General features: G+C 42.0%; 1 protein-coding gene across 2 annotated transcripts in view; it reads right to left on the minus strand.

Moving 5' to 3' along the window:
- LOC120738130 (zinc finger MIZ domain-containing protein 1-like) overlaps positions 1-17,100 on the minus strand; it is a 109,659-nt gene extending 92,559 nt beyond the window's left edge. The window contains exons 1-2 of one of the 2 annotated variants that reach the window (XM_040039206.1): positions 16,796-17,100; positions 744-916 (exon numbers count right to left, since the gene is read on the minus strand). The gene's annotated coding sequence lies outside the window, so the exon portion shown is untranslated. The remainder of the gene's footprint in view (positions 1-743; positions 917-16,795) is intronic. The other variant, XM_040039204.1, reaches the window with a different exon arrangement.
- Positions 17,101-17,410: the final 310 nt, after the last annotated feature.

Here is a 17,410-nt window from a genome sequence, read left to right on the forward strand (position 1 = left end):
AACCATGGTTTGTGGGCACCAGTTAAGACAAACATGATTTTATGAGGTTGTGTCTAAATTATCAGCATTTCTAAGCATAAAGTTGATAAAATAATAACACAATTATAAAGCAAACAAAAGCTATACAAAAACAGTTGTGCTAAATGGGGAAGGTAATGAAATCTCTTGTCTCCCATATGCCACTGAAGGCACTCAAAGTGCCCTTCATTATTAATGTCCTCAGAGCAGCATTTGAAGCAGCTTTGCTTCTCTTATCAATCATTCATCTGCTTTCCATTGAACACGCTCTGATTCTCTAGTGTCAAATCAGACTTAAAGTGGCTGAAGGACCACCAATCTCAGGTTTTACTTTAATTAAACAAGGCCGTGAACCTCCAACACTTGCTTGCAGTGCCACACAAATGGGCCCTGAGTCATTTGTTATATTAAGAGCCCGTCTGCCTATCGGTTTGACTCGTATCTGCACAACCTTCTGGTTTTTGTCAACACTGAAAACTTGAGATTCAATCAAAACAAAATCATGTCGAAAAAAAATGGGTGGAAAAACAAATATGTGTATTCAGCCAAAGCTGCTTCCTTCTCCCTTTCCTACCTCGCTCTCTGTCTGAACAAGATCCCATTTCTCTGTACTGCAGCAGGCGTTTGGTTAACAGCAAACATAATCAAACTTTGTGGTCTGCCCTTCTGTGAAGTTGAATCGAAAGCATATCGTGCGGAGTTCTTCAGTGGCAATCTCCAATTACCTTCTGCGTACAAGCGTTCACTGCTCTGGAACTTTTCCATTTCATTATTGCACTCAAGCTGCCCCCATCGAAAGCCAACCGGCAGCAGCGGCAGTGGCAGCAACACAGCAGACCGTGTCATCCGTGCACAGCAGGGGGATCCTTCCAAGCTGCAGAGAATTCCTCGTTTTTGTCTGGGGGAAAAAGATTCATGTCTATACAAACCACAGGTGCAAGTGATTTCAAAAAAAAAAAAAAAAAGCACCACAGCGTAATGGGGCAGGGGTAACGTTCAGGTCCCCCTCGGCTTTGTTTGTCGCAGTTTATTCAGTAGGTCAGCTTTCCCATACTTTCATTAAGAGGTAAAACAGTGGAGGCTAAAACAACTGCCTTTTTCTGTCGCCCGCAGGAAATGTTTCAGCTCAGTGCCTCACGCTCAGAAAACCTCTGATGAAATCATTCGCCAGCCCTCACAATGGATTTGGGAAAGTCGAATGAGGGATTATTTGATGCAACTTCCACTCAAGAGGCCAATTCAGCCTCACCAATCAATACTAATCAACAGGGAGATGACAGGAGATGAAATTCCCTCTGCTGCAGCCAACGTAAAGCGCACAGGCTCTTCTCTCTCAAATAACTGAGTCTTCCTACTCAAATATAGCGTACTTATTCTTTCCTTTCCTCGAGTATTCCTGCAGGAAGTATTCTTTAAACTCAAATCATACCCACAAAATTGTTATTTTTCTTATTTTTCTATGATCACTAAACAGCTGAACACGCATGATGCAAACTAAACTTTCCCTATCAAAATCAGCTGCATCTCAAATGCTGGTACTTCAGAATAAGCTCCAAACAAGACTTTTAAGTTATAAACCTCTATAACTTAGTGCAATGTAACCATTTAACTAACAAACAGACTTAGCTGCAATCCATCACTGATCAAAGCTCACTGCAACACCATGCAAATGAGTAATCTACAGCACAGACCGTGTTTACATTATCGAGCTCTGTCTGAGTACAGCCTGTAGAGGGGGGCCTTTCATCTTAAGAACCAACAAAGAGCATGAGCTTTTCATCTTACCAGGAAGCATATATTTAATGAGACAACCTCTGCAATCTCTGCTGCCATGCAAAGAGTCTGACCCTGCACCGCGGCTCGGCAGCGCTGCCGAACAACAGTCACGGCAGTCTAGACGAGGCCAAGCGTCAACTGGGGCCTCCCGAAAGCTCTTGTAATGCACAAGGAATTTGGTGCGATTTCCCCAGAGCGGAGGGGAAACGCATGAGTGAGAGTAAAGAGGGGGCGAGATCCCCGCAGAGGTCAGAGCGTGTCCCTGGAGGTGTCAGGGAGAGTAAATGGGCATGACTGCAGTACACAGGGTTATACTCGCTCTCCTCCCTCCCTCCCTCCTTCTCCCTCGTCGTCTTCGTGGGGTGCCCACTCTGACTCGTCCCCAAGCACCTCAAAGCGAAAAGCAGCACAGCTCTGCTCGCATGCCACACAAATTGGAACAGGAAATGGTTGTCAGCTCCGGGCACAATCACCACCTTATTTTCCAACGATAAAAAAAAGTCCAAAAAACAAAAAAAAGATAACGTTAAAGAGGATCTCTCGGACGACACGGGGATGGTGCTTGTCTGATGACTGTAGAGACGGCTGCTGGTTGTCTGCACGGCTGGCTGAAGGCTGACACCAGTATAAAGGCACATGAATATTCAGTGACCAAGTAAATGAAGCAGATAGCACTTGACATGTTTAACATCCACCTTTGGCACCTTCTCTCTGCAAAGCCAACAAGGTGAAGCAGCAGAACAAATATGTTGGTTGTTGGTAGGCGGCAACAATCCCTGCTGATGAATTGGATGCTTTCGAACAAAGAGAATGAGCTTCAGTGGGCGAGCTACATCAAAATAAGCCGGACTTAGAAAAGCAATCTGGTTTCCTCAGTGGGATTTGAGTTGCTAAATTGCTACTTTTTAGAGACAGGCATTAAAATAAAAATTGTAGCATGATACCTTGCAATATGCTGACATTTCCATTCTTAGAAAAGCATGTTTCCCCCAACTATAATCCCTGCTGGTATCAAAATGTTTGCTCTCTAAATATTTACCAACCCAGAGTCACATCTAAAGCCGAACACAGGCACCTTGAGACTTCCTTTTTTTCCCCCCCAAGTGTTGTGTCCCAAAGGAAATGCAGTGAAAGCACTACAGACTATCTGGCAAGTGAGTAAACTAAGCACACGATGCATTCCTCCAACAACTCAAACAGCTCTGAGAAAGCAAAAGAAAAAAATCTGCCACCAACAAACTGCACTTCTTGAAATTGTACCTGTGTGAGAGAGGAGGAGAATTCATGTGGTTACATGCATGCAGTTTTGATGCCGAAAAACGGACACAGTGGTGCAAAAATATTACTGCAATTGGTAAAGTAATGTAAATATTGACACGTTGATAGTGCTCACCAGTGCTTATCCGGCTGACCTGACCGATGACAGCCATTTAACATCTGCTCAGTAATATTCCAGGGTTAAATGGGTGGTTGACTAAAATTTTCCGCATCTCTCTCTCCATGCTCGGGGACTTTAAAGCATGGAAACTGTAACTCCAGACTTTTCAGAGCTACCTTTTAAGCCTGCTATTGGACGGTAAATCAGTGCTGGGATTCCCTGATTGTCATCAGGCGCTTGATCCGTGCATCACAATCATTGGTTCATTCACACTTGTGTGACTACCAGCTGGCTAATAAGACCCAATCAATTAAGCAACACTTCTCATTACGCCTTAAGTTGAATTTTTTTAAACTATTTGTTAGGACAACAATATTTAAGACTTCAAATATCAATGATCAAAACTCTGTCTGATTAGTAAAGCATTTCATTTAACCTCAGATTCTTTCCCAATTACTCTGCTGATGCACCAGCCCAGCTTCTTGCTCGTGTGGTAAACTCTAATATTGTTGATCTAAGATTTAACATCATGTTAACATTTATGCGAGATTAGCTCTCTGCAGATTTCTTACTTGAATTCTTCGGCTTCCTCAAAGAAGATTTAAGCCTTTCCAGCCAAATCCAGTTATACAATAATTTGTAATAAATGGTAAATGGGCTGGTACTTATATACTTTTATACTCAATTTGAGCACTCAAAGAGCTTACTTACTACAAGTGCCTTTTTTAAAAATACATAAACACTCCAGTAAATTCCTTGGGGGCAACTCGGGGTTCAGTGTCTTGGCTGAAAATACTTCAACATATAGACTGAAGGAGGCACGGCTCGGAACAACAACCTGCTGATCAGCAGATACCCTGCAAATATGGCACATTTTCAGTGAAGCAGTGCTACTTGTGCTGTGGACACGGGTTCAAGGAAACAAAATTTTCACTGAATTCATCACCTTCTGGTCTAGGAGATGCAAATGCCACTAGCCACACTGATTTATGATATCACATGATGGTGGCACGATTGCTAAAACCAGGTAGTTTTCGGCACTCACTGTGTTATTCGGTAAGATTCTTGGTGTAGTATTCCCTTAACGGTATTGGTTAGCCGTTAGCATGCTCCACATGATCGAATACATAAACGTGTATGCACACAAACACATGCAAGAAAAACAAGAGGAGCCATGAATTAATTAAGAGGTCAGTGCTTCTGGACAAAACAAAGTAACACGCACACACACAAAAACACATACTCTATCCCCCCCCCCCCCCCCACTACTCAGTGCACTGCCTCCTGATAAGCTGGTTTGCCAAGCTTGCCAGTGCCACTGATGGCTCCGTTTGCACAAGCGCTCCATTGTTGCTGTGCAGAGTGGACAACTGCACTTTGGACCTTTCAGAGGGGAAAGCCTTTTATTATGTTTCCCTTAAGGGCATCCACTGTGTTTTATCTGCAACCTGCCAGCCACACACACTTTAAACACAGCATTAAGGATATTCAAGGATAGAAAACATAAACAGGAGCTGCTGCGTATCCTGCGCTCCCGCTGTTAAGTAGTGTACAGTCAGTTTTTTCCTGGGTGCTGATTTTTTTTCTCCTTCCGGAGCTTTAAAAGACTCATAAAAGGCAGCTGAATTATCTGTGTTGCTGGAACCTGATCCACTGCCGGCTGACCTTTTCCCACAAAGCAATATTAAACATAATAGTTGGGCTGAGTTAAGTGATTGCAATTTATGAGTCCATTTAACTTGATTCAATATTGGATGACAAATGATTACCTCTGTGAAGTAAAGCTTACGTACACAAAAATAACCCCAGCTACACACAAACGCAGAGCTTTATCAAACTTAACAATCAGCTCAGTGTCTGTCGGCTGCAAGTCTGGCTCAGCGGAGGGCTGAACAGAATTTTAAAAATGCATGACAAGACTAGAAGTAGAGGAAGAAGGAGAGGTTGCATATTAAATACACACAGATACCCTCATCTCCTCTTCTTCTTTTTTTTGGCTCCAGCTCCATTAAGCTAAAACTGATGCGTATTGAATAGATGTTTCCTCACAATTTGGTCAACTGGCCAAATGGATTAAGTATATGAAATTCATTTTCCTGAGTGCATTGAGGAAGTGTCAAAATGAAACGTTTTCAATTTAGCCCCTTAAGGTCCAAGATTTCTTCATCCTCCTGTACAACAAGCTGCTTACCCTGCAAAAACAGGCCGCAACACGTTGCTAAACGTGGCCCAGGCCTTAAATTAGCCCGACACAATCCACATATTTGATTCACTATTGCAGCCTGAGAAGAGTTACATGACTTTCAGGCATCCAGCTCAGACTATAAAGAAACAATGTAGCCTACTTTGCACACTCCTCACTGCTCTCTTTTCAGCCACATCCTCTTGGATTTTATGACTCTGGTTAAAATGCAACCATTAAATATTCATGTGTGAGGGCTTTCACCCGTGAAGCAGCTTCCCCCTCTCGCTCTCTCTCTTTCTGTGCGAGCTTTAGAGAAAGTGAGAAACTTTTTGATTTTAACTGACAGGAGCTAAATATTAAAAAAGAAGCTTTGGGAGTTCGGCAAAGTGTAGACTACTCTTCTCCAATATCCTCCTCGGCTGATATGAGCCTTGCCTTCTTGGCTTTCATCCTCATTGTTCTTAAAATCGCACACTGTAGTGAGACTTGTCGAGTAAATTAACATGACAATACAAACTGTGGAGATTAATGAAAATAAATACTCCGTAGTCGAACAATGACGTTATGAAAATTGATGGTTGACAGTCATTCCAAAAACAATAGAGTTTCTTTTCTTTCTTTTCTTTTTTGGTCATCAGCAAGCATCACATCACACGCATCATAAACTGTATCTTTGAACAATATTGCTCATTAATTTTTCACTTGTTGTCTCGGCTGTTTATTATGCAAAACATTTCAAACTATCAGCAGCAAAAGTAATGACACAAATAATTCATAGTTTCCTTCTTAGAAGTACTGGCAAGCTCAAATCCATAATATATAGCAGGTTAAGAGAGTCTATAAAAAATTAGGTATGAAATTATGTCTTCAGGTATAGACAGCAGCATAAATAAGGCTGAAATGTGATTTTGCTGCAGTGAACATTAGGGAAATTTCCAAAGCTTTATTTGGGTAGATGTTATTCGCATACAAATCAAGGGATGCAACATTCAGGGCTTCTCCAAACAAGTGATTTTCTAGACAAATGAAGCAACTGCTCCGACATGTGAGGCTTGCATCCAGTCTTTGTGCTCAAGAGTGGCAGAACGCATGTATGACAACTCGCTGCTGTAAGTTGATTTAACTGCTGAAAATTCATGAGGGACGAGTAAAATGAAACCTAACAATACTATTGTTGTCTGAGAGCAGCCGAAGTGCAAGCAGCATGAAAAGTTTATTCATTCTGAACTAATCTTTTTAGTGACTTGAGAGTAACGATTCGTATCACTTACTAATGAGTGAGGAGCCCTGCTAATCATGAGGATATTTATGAATCTCACTGTGGCAGCTAAGTCCTGCCATAGGCAAGAGTACAGTCCATCACTATCGTAGTTTGGACGCAGAGTGTATGTGAAACATGCAAAACCAATTACTCTTTCATCAGTCTCTCCTGCTTTGGCACTCAGCAGCTGATTGACACACACACACTTTTCTCTCGCACTTTCCTGAAAGAAGCCCCTTCCCAGAAAAAGAGTCAAACTTTCCATCGGTGCTCATCGCCGTCTTTGATCCCAGACAAATGAGAAAACAAAATGCGCAGGACGGCTTGTGAAACACGAAGCCTTTCAGAGGTATTCTTTCACTTTTGGAAGGCTGCCTGCCCTTTTGAAAGGGATTTTCTTCAAAGCAAACATCGGTGACATTACCCATTCTGCACCCAATTAAAATTTATTGAACACATGTAGAAAACACTGTACCGCCAATATCAGGCACAACTAGCTTGTCACAAACAAACAAATACAGCGATCACAAGGACAAAAAAATAAATAAAAAGAATCCTTTCCCGGCCTTTTGAGTTCATAACCAGCATTTAATCCGCTGTAATGATTTACAATATGACAAGTCGGGCAAAATTTACTGTGACAGATTGAATGGGGCCCAACATAAATATAATTACAGCTCACATGATCTTCTCCACCTCCCTCCTCCGAAGGAAGTGCACACAAAGACGACGAAGGATACGCAGCCCGCAGTAATTTGCTTTTTCAATTTGCTCCTTGACATCAGCTGGTGCCAGAAAAATAAAATCAAGAGCAGCAAAGCCACAAAGTGCTGAGGATTTAACGGTGAACTCAGGTGGTCCTTGTTACAGCAAAGCCACGTTGTGGTGTTTGACCTCAAGCAAAACCTCAGAGTTAACGTAAAAGCGGTAACTCTTAACTTCCTGTTTAGGGATCAGTGCGTTTAAACAGAGTTCAGGAGGCGTGGTGTTACACTCATGCTGATGGTTAAAATAATACTCTGGCTCACTTCTTTAGCTCTCGCTGAACTGCTTAAAAGTCTTTGAACATTTAGCCAGCACAAATCTAATGTGACACCTCGGAAAAACACTGATACTGGCCAATATATCTGTGCATCCCAAATTAAAAAATTATTGTCATTAAGCCATTTCTTGGATAATTGCTTAACTGTTAAAAGTCAGCTTGAAATACTTCCCCTCTAAGCAGGTTAAACTTTATTTCTGAGTTAAAACATCATTCAGTTTAGAACTTACAGATGCCATCAGAAGCTCTCTGACAACTGGGACAGATACTTCTCTGGCATTTTATGGACTAAATAATTAAATCACTTAATCAAGAGAATGGCTGATGCTGAGAGACAGCAAGACAGCGCGTGATTACTTAGTCTTAAAGACGTCTAGAAAGGTAGAAATCTCCACATCAGAGAGGATAAACATTTGTCGATATGCACAAATGCTGTCGAAGAGCTAAAGAAATAAAGGCAGTTTTAAAGGGATGCAAAAACAAATAGCACTTTACAAAGTAGTTTAACGGCCCGACTACTCTCCAAAGAAAGAAGTCGTAAACTTTGTGAGAGGTGGTGACACACAGGGGTAATTCTCTGAAAGAATCCCGCTGTGACTCCCACCCATCCCGAGAACACCCCAGATTTGGTTTCGCATTCCTGCCTCACAGATAACGCAGACGCACACAAGAAAAAGAGATGAGACGCAGACACTTTTCTGACCTCGCACTATTTCATCTCACTGACGATGTTTACGCCATGAGTCAAGCGCAAGGATATCTCCTCTCTTGTTCTTCCTCCAAGATGTGAAGGATCAACCACTCCCTGGCACCCCTCGACAGCCTCCCCCCTTCCATCACCCTCCATGCTAATGTAATACACATTAGTGAAACCAGCCGCACACTGTGCACTTCCACAGTGACACGGAGGATGCTGGGCCCTCGGGTGAGCCATCTCTCTCTATCCCTCCCTCCCTCCCTCCCTGACTCTCTCCACATGCCAGGCACATCACGGGCACAGCCTCGCACCACAGCGTCTGTGACTCAAACATGCCCTCGTTTCGGAGCAGATGGTCAAAAATAGCGTCCACTGTCAACATTTTTGTAAGCCGTGGGACCCATTGGGCCACACACGGTAATGCCAGGAAGAAGTGCAATATACGTGTGCGCGCGTGTAAAAATAATCTGGTCAGTTACAGTTTTTCTCGGTTTGATACTGACAAAGTGAGAACACCCTGTTGTTGCAAAAGAGCTTATGCAATCGGCACCTATAAATAGGAGTGTGAAGTGTTTCTGCATATGTGTCGCACTGCATGTTTACATTCAGGAACACTGCCCAATTAATTAGCATTCATCATCAGCAGTGGTGGCTGTTAGGATATCACTGATTACTATTAGTGTGAAAGAAATCTATTGTCTGCGGTCGCGGTTCATTTGCAAAAGCCAAAGGATGAAGGAACGTAAAGAAACATGGAGGACATGTTTACACTAGAGTTATTTAAAGCTCTCTAGGATCTTTGCCTGTAATTTACATAAAATGCTAGATGGTCAGATATGATGAAATGTCTGTGTGCTGCAGATAAAAGTAATAGTAATGTAAACGTATAGAAATTTTGGATTTGTGCTACATCATGCTTTGAGTGATGCAAACCAGGTGTACTCTCACAGCTATGCCAAATTAGCTGAGGGCTACACCTGACCCTGGTGTTTTGGTAAATATTTGCTTACTTTGGAGCAAATCTGCACCACGGAAATGTCAGACTTTAGCTTTCTGCAGTGCCTGTTTACACTACTGACAACATTTGTCTGCCTCATATTAACACTGAAGAGAGGTCTGAGATTTGAGGATTATGAGATGGGAAGTTACAGAGCTTAAATCCCAATCAACTGAAAATTGTGTACAAATAAGGCAAACTCAGAACAGAAGGCGTGCCTTTTGGTGACCTATAATGCACCAGTCGCATGTTAAGGGTTAACATATTCCACCCTATCCAGCACCGAGACCTCTCTCGTGATCTTCTTTCTCTGCCGACAGCTGTCACGTCAGTGTATCAGCTCCGGTCTGTGATGCATGCCTTGCACCTGGGTAACCGACCGCACACAGACACGGCGTTAGCATGAGGGTACAGTGTAAGCTGACACACAGGCTGTGGGTGTGGTGTCACGGCTGTCCACACTTCATCATCAGTAAAGACTTTGTTTGAGCAGGGAGGAGAAAATAAAGTATGATTGGGTCACAAAAGAAACAAAAATCATTATGGATTAAAAACGCAGCGAGAGAATTGTAGCTCCGGTAAACAGATGCTTAAAGGATTATTCAATTAAACAGTTGATCAGCAGCTGTAAAGAGCTTCTGTAGTGTGATGACTTTTTCTGTTTTCTATAATTGAAAACTGAATGTGTTTTGGTTTTGGACTGTTGGTTGCACAAAGCAAGCAATCTGAAGATGTCACCTTGGACCTCGGCAGTTTGTGCAAGCTGTTTTTTTCCATTTGTGCCAATTTTAAAGATTCAAACGTTAAATTATCAAGAAGAAAAAAACGATAAATGAATAAATAAATCAGCTTTTGAGTCTTTGGTGAGATGGATTTGCAAACAGGGCAAAAAAAGGACTTAAATAGGAGCAAAGAGAAGATCAACATTTTTTTTTTTTTTTATTAATTTATTTTCTTGCCAAAAACTGCACAAATATGAAAAATCCCTAAAAAGCAAGCCTGGCTGCTTACTCAGAGTACACATCTGGCTATAACTGCTGTGATCTGCCATGTTCAGATTTTATGAAGGCTGCTGATGGTTTTGCACTGCTTCTCTGTGTGTGCACATGTATTTTTGTTACCTTGTCATGCTTATAAATTTGGGGTCTTGTCTGGCTGATTTGTGATAATACTATTGAAGTCAAGTTCTACCTGTTCATCTGTAATAATATATCCAGTATCTTGTATATTTTGAAGCAAGGGCAGGATTTTCATACATGCTAATTTTACAAAGGTAACCTCACAGTGAGTACACAAGTGCTCTTAACATGCACAGCAGGCAAAAGGCTTGCAAAGATTTATGTCTATTCTTGTCTGGGTGCTTTAAATGAAGTGGAAAAGCATGCATTATAACCCACCAATCAAAATATATTAATGCAAATTTTATATTTAGTCTGTTGTTGGGTTGTTGTCTTATGCCAGCATCAATCAGATTTAATCAAACTGCACACAAGCAGTACCGACGATGACAATTTATAAGCGTGAAACTGTCACAAATACTCAAAGATCCCATGAGAATAAAAGCCATGGAGCCCTATCTACTTTGGGTCACCTGCACGCTTTGCCGCAGTGACTATGCAAAGGAGAACAGGTGAAATGCAAAACAACACTTAAGCAGAACGCGTCTTTTGTGTCAACATACGGCAACAGATGAATGAGAGATGGGGCAACATGTCAGGGATTTTATCTACTTATGTTTTACATCTCGATAGCAAACTTGAAAAGATCTGACATTTGTGTTTGGGAAGGGAGGGGGCGTGGGGGTGGGGGTGCTTGGGAAAGAGATTACCCTCAGACCTTTTCTTTGAGCGCAGGAGAGAATGGGGGAAGGACGTTCCCTGTGTATTAGTAAATCCCAGTTAATTTTCCCTGTCACAGAACAATAAGATATGGACCCCCGTGGGCTCTGTTGAATGTAATTCCACCACTTGCTCAGAATCACCTTCATTACTCATCAGAGATGTAGATCTCTCTGTCTCCCCGAAAAAAGAAAAAAAAAATCCTCTGGAGCGCACACTAGACACTGATGCTTCAGCAGAGCCCTCTCGGGAGCCTTCCCGGTGCCCATTTCTTGATAGTGAGATTACACCTCTTGAGACATTTTCAAATTTTGAGAGCTAGTTTCTCGGTCTTTGCTCACATTTAAGAGGGGAATATGCCTGCTATGCATCACTTGGAAGATTTGACGGGATCCTCGGTTGGACCTTGTTTAAATTTATAAAGGCTGAGACTTTGTAGAACTGGATGTTTTCCAAGATCCAGAGCCTTTCATTTACACTTAACACTGCGACAATGCACTGTCATCATCCGCGTCTGTTTTTCACAGCATGTCACATTTAACATGCATGAGCCTGCGACTGGTGGGGACCCCACAAAGCTCCAATTACATCCTGTGTGTGTTAAGACTCACAGATTGTATTCTTTTTTTTTTTCTTTTGCTTTTTGCACAGCTATTTTTCAGTTTGTGCTCTAATTTGTCCACTGAAATTCTAAAACCCTGCTGACAACAACAAACATGCAAACAAAGAATTAGTAGATTTTAATTGCACTTTAATTATGAGCAATAAAGGAAGGAATTGTTTTCATAATCAATTAACAGTTATAATGCTGGGAATTCTTAGAAAAAGATTTGACTGACATCTTTAAGGAGATTGTTTTGTCCATTTGGTTGTCTGAATATTTAACTTACTCTGCAGAAAGTATTTGTATAACTTTTAACAAAAATAAATAAGTAGAAAATCAGTTAATCGATTAACCCTTTCATCTGTTTGATTTGATTTGATTTGATTTGATTTGTTTTAGATTTAAAAAATGTATTTTAATTTCACATTTGCTTCCCATGCCTACCAACAAGCACAAACAACTAAACAAAACTTGAATGTAATCTATATTTTTAATGATGTTGTGCCTTCTATGAAGCTAAACCTGCTGTCTTTAAACCTATTAATCAGACGGTGTGTGTCTTCTGTTCTGGCAAACTTCCCCTCCAGCATGGCTGCAGCTGTAAGAGGAGGCAAGCCTATTGTTCAGACTAACAAGGGGCACAGAGGTCACATGCATTTTCACAAGAGCTTTGCCAGAGGGGTTGGGGAAGCAAGCAGCACACTGGTCTGTTTGGTATGGATCTACACTAAAGCTTTTTCTATAAAGTCACATCGTTCCGAGTCTATTATAAAAGGGGATAGATTAGATTAGGTGAGATTATGTAGAGGGGCTCTTTAAAAAGAGCAAAAATAACACACTCAGTACTTAGCAGGCAAGTCAACAGTGGGATTAAGCCCAAAGAGCATGCTGAAATCCAATGCTAATATGCACAATGGTCATCCTTTCACCGGCTCACATTTAAATGCTCTCAAACGTGGTGACTTTGGATTTCTCAAGCGATGTTAATAGTTGCAGCAGCAACTGAAAATCAGACTCGGGCTGTGTTATCGCTTTCTGCCATAAAACTGAAATTTCACAAATCTAAAAAATCCAAAGAGCTATTTATTTTGCCTCTCCTGCATCAAACTGTCATCTCTGTCTTCCCTCCTGTCAAGCCATCTCTCGCTCTCTCTCGGTGTGAGTACAGTTTGTACAATAACAACTCCTATCACCAATGCAACCGAAAATATGCACAAAGTGGTTGCACACGCTAACATGATTAAATGATGTGCGGTCTGGCGTCACTCCCAGCACCTCTCCCATCCCTCGCTATGCTCTGTATCTCCCTCCTGCACAAAGCAAGTACGCACACACACACACACACACACACACACACACAGATTCCCTTTCCCTGAGCTGTGTTTTGAAAATAGAAGCTTCATATTAACAGTCAACAGTCAAGCTGACAGGTACAGTCAGAGCATTCTATCCACCATAAAACCCCTCAGTGAATATCTGCGCGGTACACATGTTACTGCAGCTCCGTGTCACAGAGGTGGAGCGTCGCGAATCATCACATACACACGAGGAATGCAGAATAACATATGGAAGAAGAATACGCTGGTATGATGTAGTGCAAATGGTTATTTTGTTATTCAGATCAGCTGCATTCAGTTCCCTTTACCGAAACAGTACAAGATGTGTAAAAAAGATACTATAGGTAAAATATGTTTTCTGTGTTGTAGCTGGCTAAGGTGGAAGTCAGTTTCAAGCCTTTATGCTGCCCTGTGATTAACGTGTCTCAACCTGAGGGTCAAGATCCTTTAATGTGACTCCAATCTGAAGCATCATGTCTTACATAGACTATTTTGTTTATTTTGATTGATTATTTATCAACAACCAACCAGTTGCTCCCTCCCCCAAGTCTGTTTTTGCTGTGTGTATCGTCTTGTTGAAAAAGGACATTCTTTTTCCCCACTCTCACCATGTGATTGCTACAGCAGATCCCTGAAGTTCTTAACAACTTCCCATACAGTTAATTCTGTTTATTTTAAGTGAGAAAATGGATTTCTTCCTCACCACATTCGCTGATCATACTAAGTAATCGTAAAATGAATTTAAATGTTAGAGGTCACCATGTGTGAAATGTTACCTGTTGCATTTTTGGCGCTTCCACTTAGTCACAATAAGCCAAGAGGACCAATAAGGGCTTCATTTGTAACAATGTGTTGCTTTTCATCAGTTTTGTATGTAAAATTTATATCTGCAGAGGACTCGAAGTAGCTTGAGTAATGCATTTAGTTACTTTCCAGCACGAGTTACAATCTCAAAGTCACAGCAACACTGCACAAGGTTGTAATTACTCACAACTAACATAACAGGACTATTAAGTGCTGTTTGACACAAAGGTAAACCTCATGATTAAACTGCTATATCTACCAAGTGACATACTTTCTACCCCTCGACTCTCCTTACCATTTGAAAATAGCCATACCAGCAGGGTGATTCATCCCAAGAGTTTATTCTCTTGAGTAAAGACAACACAAAAAGGACCTTGAGCGAAACCTACACAAACCTCCCACAGGCTCTGACCGTGGAGGAAGAGCTTTCGGTTGCTTACTCGTTCACCTTTTTTCTGTTAGAGTGCTTCAGAGAGCTCGCCATACACAGGAGCCGCTCACTGCAAGTGGAATTCCCAAGCTGAATCAATAACATTATGATATTATACACAAGCTAACAGGCCTATTTACCAGCTATTTAAGTACATAATGTTGGTTAAAAGAGGCTTAGACTGCAAACCTTTGGAACTGGTTTTCTTTTACTGTTGTATTACAGATCAAAGTGGTCATATTTCCTTTCTGAAAACAGTGTTTATTCCTAAAGTTTTTGGGTGTATTTCTGTGTCACGCGTCATGTGTCATGCGTTGGATTTCTTTCAGACGAAAGAAGCATATGATACACAGGATTGTAGTAAGTGAGATCAGCTAGTTAAGACACACCAGCTCTCGGTCTTCTCACAGGCTGACCAGCAGTGCTGCTGGAGGTAATGAGGCCTCTTGTGTGTCCTCTCTGATCTGAGAGTTGAATAATTTCCCATGTGGCACAGTCATTTCCAGCTTCCGCCTTTACTCTCAGCCCGTCGGGCGGGTGGGACAGCAAGAGCAGAACCCTCCACCCTGCGCTGACAACGTGTTGCCATTGTCAGCCTTACGGTGCCACATGCAAACCTAAGCCAGCCTGGAGTCTGGACAAAAAGAAAAGATTTGCTAAAGTGTGTAGAAGATGCTTTATGTATGATTTAATTTAAAAATATATATATTTAACTTCTCTTTATTTTTAGATTTTGTTCACTAATACGTGTATCTGCAGAAACTTGTCCTTTTCACGACTTTAGTTTGTTGTGTCGACAGTTTCCATTGGTCAGCAAGAAACTGAGAGTTAATAAATGGTCTACTTCAGCACTCAGACACACGTGCTGGGTTGCAGATCTCTGTTTCAATGTGTCTTTTGTTTGACGGCTGGTGTTTCAACATCCTCAACTTGAATAGAAGAAGGTCAGCCTGGTGGGGTCTGTGGTTATTCAGGAGCCCAACCTGGGGCCCCACAGAGGTGGGGTGATGGGGAAGGAGGGGACAGGACCTCCTCTGTCTGACAACACCAAAATTGTTCCAATAATTGAAAGTTTTAATTTTCCCAAATACAGGCAGTCATTCAGTGTTTATGTGCCATCAAGTGCTTGTGAATCAGCCAATGATAGCCTCCTTCTTTGACATCAACTCAAATCTTTCATTCAGCTGTTATCTCAAATTCCGAAAACAGCAAAGTGAAGAAACTCAACAAGACCCTTGAAATTACATGGCAAACATGTAAATAAGCAAGCGAGGGTGCTTAATAACTGCAGTCCCCACGGAGGTTTGTCATGACCCCCATATGTGGCTCGGTGCAAAACACTCTGCTCGCAGGACAAACTTGGATGCTGCAGCAGCTAAAAGTAGATATGAGCCGAATAAACTTTTCAACAGCATAACACAAAAGCAGGAAGAGCTCTCCTGTGCATCTTAACAGGGGGACGAGAAACATCTGCACAGATATGTTTGCTTGCTTGATGCTCCAAAACTTGCATTTTGTAACAGAAAAGAAAATTACAGATGACAGAAACTCTCACTCGCTCTCCTCTCTCTCTCTCAGTCACAATGGTTAGGAAGTAGAACAGGAGCAGAGTCAAGCTTACTTTTTTTCCACTTGGCCATGCTTTTTTGCTTCCTGGACAGATGTACTGCAAGTGAAAGGCAACCTAGTTCTAGATGAGAGAGCCCCCGCCCCCCCAACCCCAACCGGTTCCATATATTCAGACAGCTGGAATTTTGGGAGTCAACTTGTTAAACCTCTATGAAGCGCTAATGACCTACAGCAACAAGATAACTGCAGGCTGTCACAGACATGCTTGCTTTTTTTCCATTATCATTTAATAGTATACATGTGCTGTTGATATCAAAGTTCGGAAATTATGATTTTATGTGACATTCATTGAAAAATCCCGAACAGTGCTGTGACCGTTATTACCACGTCCAGTTATTCTACAGCTTGCACGTATCACCCAAAAACCCATTTTAGACAGACCATGTGCTTTGTGCGCATCAAGAAGCTGAAGGTAAAGCAAACCCCACATCATGAAATTACGCACACACGCGCACCCAGACACGGTTCATTCTGCGAGCGAGATCCATACAGCCTGCTACAGTGTAGCCTCCAAGCCCCAGCGCGTTGGAGATCAACGCGGCATCTGTTACTAACGAAATGCACAACCTGCTTATTAACAGCCCGCCGGTTCAGTCCCGACGCCACGAAGCGGCGTGATAGTAAATAAAAAGCTGCGGTTTATTATTACAGGCTCCGACGTGCCGCTCGGTGCCAGTTCAAGTGGTCACTCTATTGTTGAGAAACAATCTGAGCCAAAGTGGAAACAAAACCTTTTCCGAGACAAGAGCCTCGCAGCGCGACACCGGGAACAAGCAACGTTAAGTTTGCAGCTACTCACCGGGTTATTAAGCGCAGAAAGTCCTCGGTAATTTTCGACTCTTGCTTTTTTTAAATATCTTCCCCCCTCGCGGCCACTGAGAATGGGCTCGGCGTCAGTGGGTGAGTAACTGAATAGACTCGGAGAGAGCACAGTAAGTTGAAGTGTCAAATTACATTGGCTATTCTATTACCAAAGGGACCCATGCTCGGTGGCTGCTGACAAAATGTGTCGCGGATTATACACGCGGAGAAGCCATCAGGAGAGAGCCGGGAGCGGAGTCGGACTGTCGCTCAGCACAGCGGCCATATGGTATCTGGATGTGCTGGAGCGACCCGCTCTGATTGTGGCTCTGACCGGGTCTACCGCATTGTGTAGTTATGATTTGGGGATGTTTAAACAGGAAGGTACATTTAGATTCAATAATGAGGCTGTTAAAGCGTCATTGCTGGGTATTTTGGTTTGGATTTCGATACTGATTTAATAAATGCTATTTATGACAGTTTCTAAGGAAGTATTAACTCTAACGGCCTCTAATAAATTAGGTTTAGACTGATCAGAATAGACGAAAATATATGTTTTTAAACATGACAGCAACTACTTCCGCAAGTACTTGGCCACTGATGCTAATAATAA

The sequence above is a fragment of the Simochromis diagramma genome, unplaced genomic scaffold (genome assembly GCF_900408965.1).
Source record: "Simochromis diagramma unplaced genomic scaffold, fSimDia1.1 OVJJ01000402.1, whole genome shotgun sequence".
Taxonomy (NCBI): Eukaryota; Metazoa; Chordata; class Actinopteri; order Cichliformes; family Cichlidae; genus Simochromis; species Simochromis diagramma.